The following is a 17,643-nucleotide window of genomic DNA, read 5'->3' on the forward strand; positions in this document are numbered from 1 at the left end:
CTTGGTTTCAGACCGCCTGGCGCACCTCTCGCGCCGCCAGGCGCCAACGCCTTACAATTCTCCTGCCACTCCGCTTCTGCCTTGCGGAACAAACCTTCCCGCCAGGCGCCATGCATATCCAGTGACCCCTGCCATTGTTTTGGGTATCTATCGTCTGTTGGTAGCTATTGCCTAGCAGTTCAATCCACACCGCCAAATGCTACACCAGTAATGCAAAATTATTGGTTCATGCATCTCCAAAACACAGGTCTAAATAAACCAACAAGAGACATAAATTCCAGAATACATACATACATATACATATATAGGCTTACAATACCACCGTTCAAATATATAACCAATATATCTCTCATTCGTAATTATGACCACGATAACACGTCCAAAATCAATTTAATATTATAATCGCATCCATCCAATACACTTTCCGTAATTAACTATATGTATAATATTTTAATATATTTTATGTATCATCATTTGCATTTTATGTGAATATATTATATAAAACCTATATCTTATCTTAGTGTATAAGATGGAAACCACTTGCGCAACTTTATACCATTATATTAATAGATTTAATATACCTTACACGAAAACAATTTCAACTCTCACTTTTTGGGTTACCTGGACTTCATCTAGAATCATGCAACTCACGTAACTAAATCAACAATTACCTATTACCTCGGGCCCACTAGAAAGATATCATTTGTTTAACTTTATGAGTTTCCCTTCAAGAAGAAAAACTTAAATGCATGGCTACAGAAGAGAAAAAAAAGAAAAAAAGCAAGTAGTCATCACGTCCCAATGTCACATCAAAGCCAAAAGTAACCTAATGCTAAACTATCTTTGACTGTGCAAGTGTGGTATGCACCAAAACGTAAGTAAGGAAACAAATGTATTGAGGCCCGTGTCAAAGCACTTTAAACATATTCGGGAAACAATTAAGTATTTAGAAAACTTTCCTCCCACTTAAAACAAGTGATACAAAACAAGAAAAACCAAAAGCATGAGAGAGAAAACATTCATATATATGGCCAGAGTTGGAAGCACCCACTACACCGTAGAAACAACCACAACAAAAGAGTGAAATACTAAAACTTAAAATAAACACTTTTATATATGTAACATGGTATAAAATAATATGTTACTAAAACAAGGACCTGCACCACTGTTGATAATAAACCAAACAATAGTAAAAAGAATGCAAATTACGGTTCCTCTATAAGGCATAATCATGGTCGTGGTATATATGTGTATATATATATATATATATATATATATATATATATATATATATATATATATATATATATATATATATATATATATATATATATATAAACAGAAGTTAAGGAAACTAACGCTGCACCACAACCTAATGAAACCAGAAAACCAGACAAACCAGGGGTTTTCTAAAATGAAATGAAAACAGCGTAAATGGAAAAAATCTTTTAAAGCACACTTGAAAGCACACAACTGCCATACTAACCAACCAAAAGCATGCCCTCCAATATCGAGGTTTGCGGTGAATGCAAAATCAACTAAAACCCAACACAAAAATATACACAGTTGCAGAATATCAAAAAGGTTCTAACGAGAACCAGCCACGCCACATGAAAACTCTCCCAACATACCAAAAACCACGAGAACAAGAAGGAAATATCAAGAGGGGACAACATGTATATTGTATAAAGCCCCACTCAACAAACATCAAAGATAAAGAGAAGAAAACAAGTCAAGCTTTCCCTAACCTGTCATTCCTGCTAAAAATTAATCCACAAACACTCTTTTTTGCGCTTACTTTAATATCCGCTCTTAAGATTTTCTCCCAGCCTTCTAACGCCTTCTTAACTCAACTCTTTTAGGGTTCTAAACTCTGTGATAATAGCCACACGAAATTAACCTAATCCTCCTTTTCTTTTTAGCCCTAAAATAATTTTAATAAAATAAAAACGAAAATAATTGAATGTGTCCAGATTCGTAAAATCTCACCTCCAACTCTTCACCTACTCAAATTCTTCCCTAAGAAGGAAAAAAATTAAATATTATGATTTTGCTCTAGACAAGGTTCAAACACACAACCCCTCGATTATCAAGTTAATGCACAACCAACTCAACAAATTCCTATTTCATGATAATTTCTATAAATCTATAAATGTATACTCTCTTATCACGGCCAACATATCATAAAGTTTAACATTAAATAATTATTAAATGTCATAAAGGCTTCCACTACCTGCATTTATTAAATAATTATTTCTTTAATTATTTAAATTCTTCGGGTCTTACTTTCTTCCCACCTTATAAAATTTTCGTCCCCAAAAATTTAAAGCTTACCAGGGAATAGATGCGGGTAAGATTGCCTCATCAGGTCCTCCATCTCCCAAGTCATCTCTTGAGTCGCTTCATCCCAAAGGACTTTCACCATCCTGGTCTCTTTACCTCTCAACTGTTTAACATATGAGTCCAAGATCCGCACTGGTCCAAGATCTTACAAAAAGAATACATAACACTTTTGTAAGAACTCTAGTGCTTGTTGTGTATTTTTCCTATGCACCTAGGAAGTATTTATAGGTAGGAAAAAGAGACATAGTAGTCAATTGTCATCAATTTGGTTTAAAAAAAATTCTAATCAATGAAATAAATAAAAAAAAATGGTTTATACATAAATAATATTTAATTTTAGGATTTAAACATTAGTAACAGATATTATTGAAAGACACTTTTTTTTGAAAGGTGTATCAAGTTTATATCGAAGATAATGTTGATCAAAATTTAACAAGTTAACTAAACGTAATATAGGTAAATTGTGTCAAATCTCATAAGGACGCAATTGTAGAAGTGTATTCATTACTACACATCATCCTCTCTAGAAAGAAGTAAAGAAAAAGGGGTTAGAGAAAAAAAAACTCATTTTTCTCTCTCTCCCTCTCTCATTTACTTTGAATTTTGACTTATACTATTACTTTAAGTCAAATAACAAGGAGCCTCTACAACTTTTCGGTCGGTTCTCTTATTAATCCTTTTTTCTTTTTCTATTTAATTTTATAGTTTTATATGATACAAGTTGTTTTATTCATCCATACTCTCGGTATAATCTCTTTTAGCTACCAATTTAGTAATTTTATTTTAAGCTCGTACTTCACTTCTTTTTTTACCTTTTATTTCACACTTGCATCCACAAGTTTATTTTATTATATTCACTCCCAATTTCCCAAATTCATTTAGACACACATCATTGCATACATCACTCACATCACTTACTGCCACATTTAATTGCAATCGTTATAAAATTTGGAATCTACTCTATTTGTTAGCCTATTTAATTCCTCTCATCAAATTTGTTTTAATTAAATTTCATCTATAATCATCTATTTAGTTTCTTATTATTATTTAATTCCGCATACATTCAGTTTTTTTTATTAGATTCCAATCAGTTTGCAATTTAATTGAAGGTTATATCTATTTCAACATTTTAATTTAATTGGTATTGGATTTACGTTTTATTTTTATTTTTTTGGTTTAAATTCAATTGAACATTTTAAAACTTAGCTTTTTCTTTCATTTTGGTTATTTCTTCAATTTCTCAAAATTGTTCCAATTTGATGTCTTCTTGTTTTAATTTGTTTAAAGCATTCGTTTCTTTCTCTTTATAAAAAATCTAGTTATTTAAATTTTTATTACTTTGCTTCAAGTTATTTACCATTCTTTTTTTTATAATTAAAAAAAATCTAGTTATTTAAATTTTTATTGTTTTGTTTCAACTTATTTTTATCACTTTTTTATTTTATAATTATTAATCCATTTTCAAACAAACTCCCTTTTTATTTACTATTTTTTAGAGAGAATGATGTTTAGTAAGAGATAGGTAAACAATGGACAACTTGTCATTCGTTCTGCATATGGTTTACAAAAATAAATCCTCTTGTTTGTTATGAACTTAAGAGGTTCCACTAATTAAATAAATTGATTACAACAAGTACATCAACCTCTTCAGATTACAACTACAAACCACTATTAAAATTATATAATCGCATCAAATTTAAGAAAAATCTCAACAATTCCTACTATTGAAGTATAGACAAAATCCGAGTGTCAATCGTAGGAAATAACAATGTTTAAGTGTTACTATGTGTATATGTCCTAATCCTTGGGAGAATGAAAAATATAACATGCTACCTAAACTAAAATAAACCTAAGAATGATCTAAATGCATTTCATGAAACTAAGACTAAGGCTAAAACTACACCTAAAACAATAAGCATAATTTTCACTATGAACGTAATGGAATGATCTATAAAATGATTTTTCTAATGAATAGAAATAAGATATTAATGCTTAAAATGCACGATAAGATGCAAAGAAACATGTTCTAACAATTAAAACTACCTAAAATAATGTAGAACAATGAAATCAAAAACTGTTTGATGAAATTCCAAAGAATTAAAACAGTAAATTCATAATGTGTTTGATAGAATGCCTAATAGAAATAGAGATGTGTTTTATTCAATGGAAATGTTTGGTAAAAGCTATGCATGAATGATTTAAGAACTGTTAAACAACTCAAAATTCAAAAGGTCGCCCTTTAAACCAGATTTGGCAGCCTAGCCAAGGTGAACAAAAGTTACAACAAAGTGTAGAAGTTTGCTTTGTTGTGCATATTTGAATTATGTGCAATTATTATAATGGAAACATGATTTGAAATTGCAAACTAATCTAAAGAAATTCTAATTGAAGATTAAAATCGAGAATTATTGAAAAGGACAAGTATAGAATTCCTTTAAATTAACAAACTACCTAACTAGAAAACCTAACTTAGTAAGAACTAGAAATTGAAAACTAATCATAGAATTGAATGAAGCACATGAAGCTAATGTAGAAACAACCATCAAATAGTAAATAAAACTTGAATGAAGCATCAAAAATCAAAATTTAGTATTCAAACCAAAGCCAAAAGCTGGTGGCACTAAAATTAACTCTAAAAACTACCAAACTATAATATGGAATAGAACTGGAAACCAAATGTTTGCAGCAAGTTTGTAATGATTAAATGAATTTTTGAATTTAAATTGATACTAGAAAGTATGTGTAAAAGGTAGATCATGTGCGAAATTGGAAATTGTGAAAAGACATTCGAAAACAATAAATGAAAACAGACAAAATTGTCTAAACCAAAAAACATTTTATATTGATGTGCATAAGAAAACATTTTAAATTTATGGCCAAGGATAATTCTTATTTGCTTCTGTATAGGCGCTCACTTTGTACTCACTAAACTTCAACATGAATCGATAACTGAGTTTAGCAGGTTACGAAAGTAAAAACCACATGATCATCAATAGAGAAATGGATTTAGATATAGAAGTGAGAAAGAAGAGTAAAAGAGTCAACTGTAATTGTGGACAAACTTAAAAGCATAATTTTAAAGTTTCAAAATAGTAGATAGAATTTGTAAAAGATTGTAGAAAAGTAAAAGAATTTGTTACCTAGCTCACTTTAGAGTCCATGACAGTAAAAGGCATTAGATAAAAACTATCTAAAAAGCTCTGAAAAATTGTAGAATGCAAAGCATAAAATGAAAAGTCTTTTTATATTTTCTTATGTAAGTCTTATATAGTCTAACTAGTTGATAACGCTATCATGAAGCAATCAAATTAATACTACTTATCTGTAACAACTTCAGTATATCTAAAAAAAGTAGCCAAAAGATTAGTATGGGTAAAGTCAACCCTTAGTCGTAACCAAAAGAAAGTATTTTATAAATATTATCCGAAAAAGCACATAAAATATGTCCATGACATAAAATATCTTTATAAGAGGCATCGGTAGAAGAAGTTGAAGAAACAATCAAGGTAATAGAAGAATCGGTAACTTTAGAAACCACAAAAAGTAATCCTATTTCAGTGAGCCAAAAACCTCATATGTTGTTGCCAACAAAAAAAAAATCACCCGTAAATTCTTCAGGCTTACTTGAGAGTGACTTAATCATATCCATGGCAAACATAATATTATCTCTGATTTATAAAAGAGAGAAGTATTTTTTAGATTTTTTTTATAAGAATGATAGAAAGATATAATGATAAAACAAAACAATAAAGAGATATGAATAAAAAGTGATGATCAAGTCAAATCGTTCTTATAAAACACAATAATAATATAAGATAATGTAATTGAGGAAATGATAGAAAAAGCTTGGGTTGAGTCACGTAAAACGCTATCCTTAGAGAGAAAATGCCCCACTACACAAGGCAATACACAATATTATGCGCTTCTCTCCCAAGACACAACAATTAGTCTGATCGATCGAGTGCAGCGAAGGGTCTCTTAACCTTATGAATACCACTATTTTAAGAGATAGTATAGAGAAGAAAAAAAGAATACATAATACATTTGTAAGAACTCTAGTGTTTGTTGTGTATTTTCCCCAAGCACCTAGGTGGTATTTATGAGTAGGAAAATGAGACATAGTAGTCGATTGTCATCAATCTGATTTAAAAAAAACAATAGAAATGACCACCACACTTCATGCGTCACCAAGCCGCCTAAGAACACCGCCTTGCAATTTCTGAGTAGAAACCTAGAAAATGCGAGTCAGCACATAAACGAATGGAAAAAGGCACACATGTTCAAGCACATACTAAAAACACATAATTAAGAAAAATGGAGCATGCATTACATGTTCCCTTACTTGGAATTCACGTTCCAAACGCACTCCTAGTATCCATCGTTCTCATAAATTTCCCTGGCCTTTGCCTCTACCAAAGAGAACCTTTCCTAGCCTTCTAGTTCTGCTTAGGTCACGAATTAGTGCTCTCAAAAACTAAAATAAAAAAACGAAAATAAAATTTAGCAATAGAAACACTAATTGTTGTTAACCACTTGAGCTTCCCTTACTCCTTGTTAAAACTTGGCAAACTAATTCTTTTACATATGCTTCCAATCCACAATTATTGCTAAATAAATATTTATTTATTTATTTATTCCCGGGTCTTACAGCTATTACATCCTCATTTCGTGGTTTATTTGATTCAAGTTAAAGGTGTTTTAAGCTTTCAAAATTAATAAAAGGATGTGGAGTCCAGTTCTAAGCACAGTGGCATGCTTTCATATGTGATTTCTTGAATTGTCTCGCTAGTTGTGTACTCATGATCATGGTTGATATGTAAGGAACTTTGCACCTTTCTCATTGTTGGTCTTTTCTTCCTATTAAGTCTCAAGCATCTCATTACAAGGTTTGCAATTGCAAGAATGTCATCTTTCCTTGCTTCCTTAACAACTCTGCCATCTAAAATCTCATAAATTTTATTCTCCTTCATGAGAGAAAGAAATTGTGCAATCAAATTTTAACTCTCATCTTCCCCAAGACTGAAATTGGCTTTTGTTAGCACAAGTGACCTTAGTGCATAGATTTAATGAAGCTAGTGCATGTGATCATGTGAGTTTGATGAAGACTTAATGAAGAATTGAAGTGATTGGTAGTTGACCAAGTTTAGGGTTTATTGAATCTGAAATTGACATTAAGATCACAAAGCTTTTGGTAACTGTCTTTTCAATATGTTAAAAAGGGTTGTAACAAGTAAAAAGGCTTACTGCATATAGTTCTACTATGAATGTGTTCAATCAGTTGAATTTCTACGCAATCGCCTTATTTCACTTAAGTCAACTAAAATTAACATATTATACAGATAAATCAACTTGATGAATTCATTTATGTGCAGATTATGTAATCTGGTTTTTGAGAGAGTGGGAGAAGTTTCTATGATTTTTTAGCACGAAAATAGTGAAACCAATTTGGAAAACTCTTTCTCCCTGAATTACAAAGTGTGCAACTCATGATTGAAAATATTTACATCTTGTCTTATTTGATAATGCATGGTATTTGAGTTATTTTTGTGATTTGCATTTTTCTGCAGAATTCCCTTATATATTAGTCTGTTGATTTTATATTTTAATATGTTGAGTCATATTGGTCTGTTTGAGTGTTTACTGTTTGATCAAATTAACCTGTTATTTTTCTCTTTCAATCGACTAAAATGTGTGGTCTTGCAACAATTAACTTCTAATTTGTTGGTTAATTTAATTCAAAAGAAAAGATTTTTAACAATCTTTAATTGAACATAATTTTGAGTACTCAACCAATTCAACCCCCTCTTCTTGGCTAAGAAAGTCATTTTAAACCTATAGCTTTCTCCCACTTATAAGCTCTACATGCGAGCCACCACGACAACCATGGAAACAAATCGTACACCATGTGAGCCCAAATCGACAACCATCCAAAAACCAGGATCGTTCTCTAAAGAGAATAAAAGTATCGAAACCAAAGAACACAAGATGCATATTTTCATCATACTCAACAAGTATTAATATAAGGGCTCACAATTATTGAACTCCACCCTTTTCTTTTTTTCACATTGTAGGGATATCGAAAAACACTTCATTTAGGGTGGAAAATATCAGAAATAAGGAGAACAAACTTAAAACCAAAAAGGTGAAAACTTAGGGGAATAGGTAAGAATATAACCTACTAAAGTTAGGTGAAAACCTAGAAAGTACTAAAGTTGTAACATTATGTCTTACACACGTTTTAACCTACTTCTTTGCACGCCATTTTTACTTACCATCTCTTGTTAAAATACATATTAAAAAATTTTCTTTTATAAGTATGACTTATGCACGCGTATAAGGTCGGATAAGTATGAATTTTATTATTTTATTTTATTTTAAAATAAAATGGATTCTTATCTCATTTTAATACTTAAGGACCATACACATTTTGTTTTTGATTGAGAAAGAAATGTATTTATACTTATCTTTCTGAATGATTTACACAATACTTGCAAAACCAATTTTTTTCTCATTCCAACTTACGTATATATTGTATAAATAATACTTATTTGTATATGTTATAATAATTTCATTGCCTATTGTAAGGTTAAGATTTATCCTCTTGAATGAGTGATTGTAAGAAAAAGGAATACTTTTTCTTTTCTTTTCACTAAAACGCACAATATCCCTAGGCCTTTTGCCTTTCTTCTCTCTTAGACATTCAAGTGAAAGCTCGAAGAAGGGTTTTCCGATACACTCATATTAGGACTATGAAATCCCATGATTTACTTAATAGTGTACCATGATTCAAAACTTAGTGCAGTAAACCACTTCCAAAATTATCCACTTGAGCTTATTAAGAGCTTCTTTATATATTTTGTTATGACACAAGACATTAATATGGATCGAAGTTGGATAAATTCTATTGAGAGTGAAGTACAACAATTTATTGAATTTGCTACGAGGAATGTCTAGATAATCGTGGAAGATTCTAATGTCCATGTGTTAATTATTTAAATGAGCGAATACTACTCGTTGAAGTAATACGAAAGCATGTTTTGTATGATGAATTCCAAAAGAGTTACACAAAGTGGACATGGCATGGTGAATTAGTACAAGTGCCAATAGCACATGTGTCTAACATTGAAGCAAGAGAAGTGAATTTAGTCACTATATTTATGGTAAGCTAAGTGGCAAGAACCCTTGTGAGATATATCAATTCCTTGACGAGAAAACGTAGCAAGCTTTTCAAGAGAGACAATTAGACCATGCCTTTTAGGTAAATTGAATATTTTATTTACGAATTGGTAGTTTAATTTTTCTTTTCTAACATATTTTCTTATTAAATCTTTATATGTGAAATGTATGTAATAGGAAAAGTGAAAAGCTCCATAGTATGTTCAAAAAAAGAATGTGTACCCCACAAATTGTCTCGTAGGAGATATGATAGGTTAGAGAAGATTATGATTTGTAAGCCTCTACCTTAGTTGCCATTGATGAATCAGATTTGGCTTTGATATCTCTACCTCCATGTCATGAGAAATGGAAGAGACCTCGTACAAAATTATCAGGAGAATATACTTTTGAAGAAACTCGCACTATAGTTGGGAGAATTGTTAGAAACTCATGCTACCAATAATTTTAATGTCTTCATTACTCTTATTTTGGGATGTATTACGTAAAACTTGGACTAAAATGCTTTATTTTTGTAAGATGGCTTAGTGGATAAGAGCTATCAAGGTTCATTTGTAACATTGCAACCGAATATTACAGATTTAAATATTAAAATAAAGAAATATAATTAAACTACATTTGATGAAATACCATTTCCCCAAAAATGCGGGAAATTTTAAAACTTTTATTACCTCAACAATAATCCAAAATCCATAATAATAAATACAATTATAATTATCCAAAAGTCTAGTAATATCAATGATTACAATTTATTTGAAATCATAAAAACAATATAAAAACTCTGAGAAAATCCTTCTCCCAAGTCTAGCCCCGCTCTGGCTCTATGCCTCACCAGACCCACCTACAACATCATCTGCTCACGTATACCGCGTATACAATCATCGCCACACACAAGCAGATAGGGAGAGCTAACAGAATAAACATATATATAATACATTTATACATATATATAAAACAATCATACCAAAGGAATTCCATCATTTGATTTCATCCCACATGGCCACAATCATGTTAACCGTGTTCTACGTCTTCTAGTGTGTACCTTAAGATGTCTTGCTGCCACACTTATCGGCCACAACCGATTAGAACACGTGCGGGAAACCATGCTACGGACCATACACTGTAACGCCAGGTGGAGTTCCCAATACGAACATAGCTCATAACGTCCTAAGACTACCAAACTCGTCAGCTAATTACTGAGGAGGGCAATGTATTTGGACCCATCTGTGCGGACCACAACCAACACACTCACATTGGCAACACTCGCCAACCCGACCCACAACTCAAGAGTTCCTCGTGTTTATCCACCATCCCAAGCAACAACTCGAGGGATGTCATTCCGAGCCACAACTCAAGAATGCCACGTGCTTAACCCCTATCCCGAGCCACAACTCAAGGGATACGTTCTGAGCCATAACTCAAGGAACACGAGCAAGCCGACCTTTAAGTTATCCTAGAAGCCTTGTAGACCACACAAATCACATAAGCAAAATATAATTCTACTGCAGCAATATCGCCTGGTGCTGCTCACGAGGCGCTAGGCACTTTCCACTTCCAAACCGTTTTGAGGGTATGATGAGTTCGAACCTTTGTTCTTATTAAGTGTTTAAATTTTGGGGATTTAATATTATTTTTTAGCTTAAGAATTGATTTTAGTTGCATAATATGTTATTGGATATTCTTAAGTTTAATAATGCAACTAGAAATTATTTTAGGTCCTTAAGAGTGTAAATTGGGAATATTTCAAGTCATAATTTAAGTCCCAAAATCAAAATTTTGGAGAGGAATAATTCAGGAGCTAAATGCACCCCTAGTTTTCATTTTTACACCCCGTTTCTGCAATTGGACCCTCCATTTCTGAAAAGGAATATTTCTGGAGTTAAATGCACCTCTAGTTTTTATTTTCCACACCACTCCGGAAATTGAGTCCTCTAACTCTATTTTGCACCCCTTCTTTTTACTAATTTGTACTCCTAATATCACTTAAACTCCAATCAACCAGATTATGCCACGTGGCAATCCTCCACTTACTAAAATAACCAATTAAAGCTTGCCACGTCCTCAATCCTCCACGCACTAAAATAACCACTTAAAACTTGTCACGTCATCAATCCTCCACTCACTAAAATACCCAATCATAGAATGACACCTCATCACCTTCTTTCCTTCACACAATCAGAAACCCTAACCCTAATTTATCCTCCTCTCTCACCCTCACCATGCCGCAGTCGCCGCGGCCAACGCCAGCCGTCACTGCACCGCCATCGACTTCTTCCTCTACGCCTGCAACTCGCCGGAATAGTCCCCCTTTCCGTCGCGCCACCGCCGTAGTCATCTACCGCAACCCAAACAACCTCCATTACTTTTTCGTCGCACCTCCCTCTTCTTCCATCATCACGCTGCCAAAACCTCCATGGACGCACCACTCGAGCTCGAAAAGCCTTCATACCTCGTGCTTGTAACTCGCCAAAGCAAACCTAGAACCACCGACAACACTACACCAACGCGCACCAACACCTGTGCCAACCTCTATTGGTGGAGCACGAGTCCTTGAACGCGTTACAGCACCTGCACTCACACCTCACCTTCTTCCTTGCAGGAACCGCCGTGCTCGACGTTGCTGCCACACGAAACCACCATATTCGCATTTGTACTCGCCGTGCTCGACGTTGCTACCACACTAGAAACTCCAACGGCACCTGCATCAACATCACCACCTTCTTTCTCTCGTTTAAATCACCATGGTTGCACCATCGTTGCACGACATCGAGCTCCTCGGAACAGTTTGCGCATGCACTCATCCATAATAGTTTCGCGGACCCAGCACCTTCGGCGTTTCCACTACCACCGCGTCAACCACCCTAACCTTCGTGCAACCACTCACGGCAGTCAAACCCTAATGGAGAGAGAGAGAGAGAGACTACTCTGACACGTGGCAGCCTCTCATTGGATTATCAAAGAGTCAAGACTTGTCATCCAGGAAACTTTGGGCAAGGGCGGGTCAATGTTGGTCAAATAGGCTATTTAGCGATAATTTTTGGCAGACGGTTCCTCTACAGGAACCTATAATGGCCTAGAAAGGAAAGAGTCGTCTGGCGGCAGTTCATTGTCAGCCAGACAGTTTCTAGAATTTCCAGAAATACTAGCTTTAAATGGAATAAAATAATTCATGCATAATCATACTATACTTAGCATGCCAATCAGACTTAGAATAAAATTAACGCGTAAAGCTCCCCTGACCTGGATTCCTTCGCTTAAACTCTGGGTTCTTGGTTTCTGCTTTTATCAGAATGGATGCCCCTTGTTTTCCCACGTTAGCTCTCCTTCTCACTCAATTCACAAAACACTTCTCCAATTTTCGTACTCTTTTCACTATGCAACAATGGCATCACAAAAAACCTTCCTTTTCACTCAAAATTTGACTTTTAGCGATGCCTTAATGGTAGTTTAATGTGCTAAAACGAAAATGGCTTAATGTTCATGATAATTGCCATTCAAATAGTCATTATGGACTATTTTTCCAGCCTCCCTTAGCAGCTCATTCATCTAGGGTTTTCTCTACCCTTTCACCTTCATGCGAAAACTAATTTTAGCAAAAAAGGAAGTTTAATTTAGAGTTACTAAGATTCGAACCCATAAGCATGCCAATATTAATTCCATGCCTAACCATTCAACCAATTCATATTTCATGATGGTTATTACTCATTTAAGAATATAATATCACGCACCATAATCAACATATTATATAATACAATTACATAATTAAAAGTAATTATAAATTCAATAGCACATAAATGACATACATAGGACTCGAACCTAAGTCCTCTCAACACAACCAAGTACTCTCAACCACTTGAGCTAGTACTTTTCCACATCATATCAATCAATAATTAATGGCTTAAAGGCTCTCACTACCCACATTTATTAATTAATTATTTATTTAATTAATTAATTTTCACGGGTCATACATCATTCACTCCACAAGGTTGAGAAGATATATTGGTAGTTGCCATTGGACGTCTAGATAATCCAAGATATGTCTGTGGTGTTAGACGAGGGGTAAGCATCAAGCAATTCTTTCATATTTATCCTCGACGGGTTACTTTAGCACAACTTAGTAAATAAGATAAAAAAGTGTTGACAAATGAGACAAATTTATTTCTAGAATTGAAGAACGAATGATTGTTAGAATGAATGATTACTAGCATCCTTAGGTTTTTCTATTCAAGCTTCACATATGAGGCCTACTCCAAGTGTTGCTAGCACAAAGGGAAATTCTCCTCTTCCTGCAGAATCAGGGAATAGTGTTGATGTCCTTATTGATTTTGAACTGTATGTTGATAAACACCCCCCCATATTTGGTGGCCTTAGGTAAATCTTAGGAAAAATATATAATTTAGGAAAGACCATCTACCACCAGACTATTAAAGATGTTATGATGCAAATGGTGGTTATAGATGTTAAAGATTCTTTTGTTCGCATTTATGTGCCCACTGAGGAGGTTCAAAAAGTGGGACAAGCCTTAGGGAACTTTATCATTTGGCCAGCCATAAGTTTGGGGAGTGTTGTTTTTCATACTTGCTTTAATTATGTATGTATTTGTTGCAATTGGATGGATATATTATTGTACTAATTTATTTAAATTTTGGAGGGTTCTAAGAATGCAAACGTTGTTACACTTCCACAACCATAATTGTCTCCTCCTCCCCAACAACTTAGTGCAATGATAGTCACAATGGGGAATAAAACTGTCTAGTTAGATATAACTCTTGAATTCACAAACAAGACTGGTACCCCCTTTTTCTTGTATTTCATAAGGATATTTCTGAAATTGTGCTTGGTAATGATCTCTTATGTGCACCAGTTCTATAAGTTGGGAATTTGTAAGTAAGCCTTCATTAACCATAAAGTGTAACATTATTTCTTGATATTGAAGGTATTTGCATCACCTATGCATTGAAAAGAATAATACAAGTATTTATGGATTTCTTGACCTTATTACCATTCAAAGTGTAGGAAATAAATCTGAGGAGGTGCAAAAATGCTTAATAGAGATATTTGATAAAGCCAGCAAAGAGGTGTATTTAGCATTTTGCATAAGTAAGTACACAATTTTTGAATTATAGGTAATTAATTTAAAACTTATTTTTTATTAATATTATTCCAACCCTTAGGGGTCACTGGCAGTAGCTAGTCATTCTTCCTGGTTGTTCTCTTCTGGTTCTCTTGTGTTCCTTACATTAGAAAGTTAACACATTAGCCATCAAAAATATATTAGATGCGTAAGTTTTTTATTATGATTTATTTCCTTATAATATAATTAATATGATTTAATGAATGTCTACTTTTTGTAGGTCTTTGGAAGCTCATTCTTGGTTGTTGGGTGTTCCATCTATATCTAGGAAGAAAATGCAAATAATTGCACCTAACATAAGTTATAAGTCTGACCACAATTTAAGTTCTAATATAAAACATGTTATAATTATTCATATTTAATTAGTAGTATCGACGTCAAATGGGGAGCTATGAATGTGGGTATTACATCATGAAACACATGCACACGATTATATGTACAAACATTACTGATTGATGGAATAAGGAAATAAAAAAAAAAGACTAAACACTTATGTAATTATGAATTACAATATTGTTTAACTCCATTATTTTTTTGTAGCTATTTAATGATTCATCCTCATTTGAAGATAGAGAGATGGAAGACACTAGAACAAAGTGGACTTCCTTTCTTTTGGGTGTTGCTGATAACTTGTTGAAATTTTAGGTTTATAGTAATGTACAATCTTTTGGAGAGTAATTGTAAAAGTTGTAAAGGTTATAGGTTTATGTATATACAATTTCATGTTTTAAAGTTTGGTATACAACTTAACTATATGGAATTGATTTGCATGGGAACTTTTGTTCTGGTGATATGAAATGTATTTACAAGTGAATTGAATGGAGAGGAAAATGGTAAAACAAAAAAAAAAATCATAAAAAACAAACAATCTAACATAGTATGACGCATTTTGCATTAGTTGTCATATTAACTTTAAACTTATTATTATTGACTATTGTACCTATTATAGTAGGCCCACTTACTATGGCATGTCTCCAAATACCTATCATAGTAAGTTGGAATTACAATGACAAGTTTTCGAAAATATGTCATAGTAAGTGCACTTATTATGTCAACGTTGTCAAGTCATGCCATGGTAAGTTGAACTTACTATAATTGTTACTCGAATACCTGTCACAGTCAGTCAGACTTATTATGACACATTTTTGTGGTGTCATAAAAAGAGTGCATTTTCTATGACTCCAACAATTATGACACCAAAATACCTATCATAATAAGCCCTTTTTACCTATCATGACATGTCTTGTGTACAATAATGGGATTATGAATATAAGGCTTTAAGATAAACTAAAATGGTCCTAAAATGACAATGAAATAATGCACGAAAATATATTTATAGTTGAACTCAAAACTAGTCCAAAATGTATGGTTCACAACTATGAAAACAAAGATTTAATCTCCTACAATGGATTCTAATGAATGAAAATCACACACACACACACACACACACACACACACACACACACACACATATATATATATATATATATATATATATATATATATATGCATATAAAATGTAAACAAATGTATATAAACATGTTTGGAACTTTAGTAGTACCTAAATCTCCTAAGATTGGGCTATACAGATTGATTGTCCTAAATAAAATTGCTAAGATCATGTCTGCACTAAAGATGATTTGCATGATCACATGCTAATAATATGGAATGATAGTTGCATGTAGATTCTGTTATCACACCAAGATCTCATTAAGTTGAGAGGCACGTTCATGTGGTGATGGGGCTCACTTTTCTGTTGGTGTGCAAACTTCTGCAATTGTGTGGAGGTTCGATGAAAATCTTATGGTGCCTAATTTTTGCCCTCATTTAATATTTAAATTTGGGGATTTAATTAAATTTTTTGTGCTTAAGGATTGATTTAATTAGGATTTGTGATTATTGAATTTATTGAGTAAATTTTGTAAAAATGGCGTAAAAATTGATTTTAGTTGCATAAAATATTATTGGATATTCTAACGTTTGTTAATGCAGCTGGAATTTATTTTTGGTCATTAATAGTGTGGATTTGATATATTCAAAGTTACAAAATAAGTCCAAAATCAGGAAATTCTGGAAAAGAACAAATCAGGAGCTAAATGCACCCCTAGATTTTATTTGCACACTCCTCCTACAAGTGGACCACAAAAACCTGTTCTGCACCCCAATCTTTACTAAGTAGCACCCCTCCTACCATTTAAACTCCATTCACTCAGAACTGCCATGTGGCAATCCTCAACTTTTAAAATTGGCCAACCAGAACAAGCCACGTGGCAACAATCCTTGCACTAACAAGTTGTCCACCATCATTCTCGTCGGCAACCTTCACGCATCCACCACAGATCTGCAGCAGAACCTCCTTGCACTTGCGAGCTAGAACCATCGTTCAACATCTACACCTTGCATCATCTTCTTTCGTGAGTGAGAACAAGCCTTAGAACAGCAGCGGAAGCCATAGCCACCATCGCGGAAGAAGAAGAACGGGCCACCATCACCACCGCAAAACACCATCACTGCAACACCAGATTTGCGCAACAGCACCACCATAGCAGCACCTTCACGCCATTCCTGCAACTTTTAGAACCAGTCACGACCACCACGAAATCACTGCTGGCAGCCACCATTACGAACCAGCTCAACCACCGCCACAGATCGAACCAAATGCAGACCGCAACGCGCTACCATTCTCGCGCACCACCATGACCATCGCTGGCAGCAACACGCACCAGCAGATTCTCACGCGAGCCATACCAGAAACGCGAACACCATGGAAGCACCTCCATCACCTTCGTGCCTTGCGTCGCAACAGCCAGATAGGAGAAGAAGTACTTCGCCAGAAAACACATCGCGAACCACACCGCCACGTGTCAGCATCTGATAGGGCAGTCAAACTGGTCAATAGGTCAACTGGTCAAAGCCAGTAGTCAACTCTGGTCAAAACTGCAAAAATAGTTAAATAAGAGTGGCAGAATTGGAAATTGGACAGAAATTAAGTT

This window comes from Vigna unguiculata, chromosome 8 (genome assembly GCF_037176805.1).
Source record: "Vigna unguiculata cultivar grain cowpea cultivar isolate G323 ecotype 2 chromosome 8, ASM3717680v1, whole genome shotgun sequence".
NCBI lineage: Eukaryota > Viridiplantae > Streptophyta > Magnoliopsida > Fabales > Fabaceae > Vigna > Vigna unguiculata.